Source organism: Convolutriloba macropyga, unplaced genomic scaffold (assembly GCF_964194025.1).
Source record: "Convolutriloba macropyga unplaced genomic scaffold, txConMacr16.3 SCAFFOLD_3164, whole genome shotgun sequence".
In the NCBI taxonomy this organism is placed as follows: Eukaryota; Metazoa; Xenacoelomorpha; order Acoela; family Convolutidae; genus Convolutriloba; species Convolutriloba macropyga.
Genome location: NW_027452090.1, coordinates 12,501 through 15,000, shown reverse-complemented (window position 1 = coordinate 15,000; position 2,500 = coordinate 12,501). Strand labels below are relative to the sequence as shown.

Sequence of the window (2,500 nt, the reverse complement as noted above, 5' to 3'; positions counted from 1 at the left end):
TGCGATCAAATTGTGGCTAGTACTGTGATGTTACTAGTAACCTTGTGTTACGTCATATGGCCAAGAGAGCATTTGAAGGCGAAACTTCTGCATGGGGAAGCTGCATCATGAACAAAAGTTTATATCGAGTATTATGTTGACATTAGTAGGCCCTGGCCGAAAGCGCAGCATGTGAAAGGTATAGATAAAAGTTATCGTTGCAGTCAGTACTGTGTAGTTACTAGTAGCTGGATTTAAGCTCGAAATGAGACACTGTTGGTGAAACTTCATCATGAGAACGTCACAAGCTGATCACGCTCCATGATATGACTAGTATTATGTTGCTTCTAGTAGGCTAAGCGCAAGCCGAAACATCAACATGTGAAAGTCGTAGAATTTTGCGATCAAATTGTGGCTAGTACTGTGATGTTACTAGTAACCTTGTGTTACGTCATATGGCCAAGAGAGCATTTGAAGGCGAAACTTCTGCATGGGGAAGCTGCATCATGAACAAAAGTTTATATCGAGTATTATGTTGACGTTAGTAGGCCCTGGCCGAAAGCGCAGCATGTGAAAGGTATAGATAAAAGTTAGCGTTGCAGTCAGTACTGTGTAGTTACTAGTAGCTGGATTTAAGCTCGAAATGAGACACTGTTGGTGAAACTTCATCATGAGAACGTCACAAGCTGATCACGCTCTATGATATGACTAGTATTATGTTGCTTCTAGTAGGCTAAGCGCAAGCCGAAACATCAACATGTGAAAGTCGTAGAATTTTGCAATCAAACTGTGGCTAGTACTGTGATGTTACTAGTAACCTTTTCTTACGTCATATGGCCAAGAGAGCATTTGAAGGCGAAACTTCTGCATGGGGAAGCTGCATCATGAACAAAAGTTTATATCGAGTATTATGTTGACGTTAGTAGGCCCTGGCCGAAAGCGCAGCATGTGAAAGGTATAGATAAAAGTTATCGTTGCAGTCAGTACTGTGTAGTTACTAGTAGCTGGATTTAAGCTCGAAGTGAGACACTGTTGGTGAAACTTCATCATGAGAACGTCACAAGCTGATCACGCTCTATGATATGACTAGTATTATGTTGCTTATAGTAGGCTAAGCGCAAGCCGAAACATCAACATGTGAAAGTCGTAGAATTTTGCGATCAAACTGTGGCTAGTACTTTGATGATGCTTGTAGCCAACCGAATTGGTTGAAAAGCCCAATAAGTAAGCTAACTTGGGAGAGCTTGTTGGAAACCAAATGCTACTAGATTGGTCCAAATACATCCTTCAACAGGGGATCACTTGGCTCGCTTTACGAAGAGGAGCACAGCTATATGTGTTAATTCGGTATGAATCGCAAGATTTGTTTACCGACCTCTCTAACGCAAAAGGCGGTCTCGGCTTCGGCTGTTGACTGCGTCCGATTCAGGGTTATATAACTCTCGATTGAACACATTGATGTTCTATTGTTGGTGCTTCCAATAAAATTGGAACACTTAAAGCAGAACCGATTCAAATAATAGCATTCTGATCAATGATTGCATTCCTTGATCAAGAACTGCTGGAGTCATTGTGATGGCGAATTTTCTTCATAAGAAAATTGCAAAGAGACGGAACTTAATGAGACTAGTATTATGTTGTTTCTAGTAAGCGGAAGCTGAAACAGCAACATGTGAAAATCAAGTTTTGTTCAATGATCTCGAGGCGATAAGTACTATGAAGCAACTAGTAGCCTAAGCATGACTCAGATTTGAGACAGTCAAAAAGACTGGCGAAACTTCTTCACATGAAAGTTACATAGAGAACTACAAATGTATACGGCGAGTATTATGTTGTTTCTAGTAGGCGAAAGCTGAAACATCAACATGTGAAAGTTGTCTGCAAACTGTAGAACGATATGTGATTAGTACTGTGCTGTTACTAGTAGCCAGTCTGACTGTAGAAGCCAAGACAAAGGGAAACTAATGCATCTGAAAAGGACAAGTTATGGAAAGGTATGCACGATAAGTATTATGTTGTTTCTAGTAAGCGGCAGCTGAAACATCAACATGTGAACGTCGTTGTGTACAGTAACCTAGAACTATATAGTCCTTAGTAACGTGCATTTACTAGTACCTGTAATTGGTATTCAGACTCAGGCAGTTTGGAATAGTTTGGCAAAGATGCACCAGAGAAAACTGGGATTTGATACAGAAATTGTTGAATACAAGTATTATGCTGCTTCTAGTAGGTTGAATCCGAAACATCAGCATGTGAAAATTGAAAACATTTCTGGTTCGAATTGTCACAAGTATTTGGTGATCTGAGTAGCCAAACTCACTACAACGCCAATTGAAGGCAAAAATTCTCAACGGGAAAAGCTATTCTCATTGAATGAGCTAACAAGACGAGTATTATGTTGCTTCTAGTAGGCGAAAGCCAAAACATCAACATGTGAAAGTCTTGCTGAACAAATTTAATGTTGTTGAGCTCAGTACCGTGTGAATTAGTAGCCATAATTGGCGAGCGAAAATTGAACTGG

At 40.2% G+C, this 2,500-nt stretch overlaps 1 pseudogene; it reads left to right on the top strand.

The window, feature by feature from the left end:
- The first annotated feature begins 1,261 nt into the window (after window positions 1-1,261).
- LOC142357181 (5.8S ribosomal RNA) lies at window positions 1,262-1,413 on the top strand (annotated as a pseudogene).
- Window positions 1,414-2,500: the final 1,087 nt, after the last annotated feature.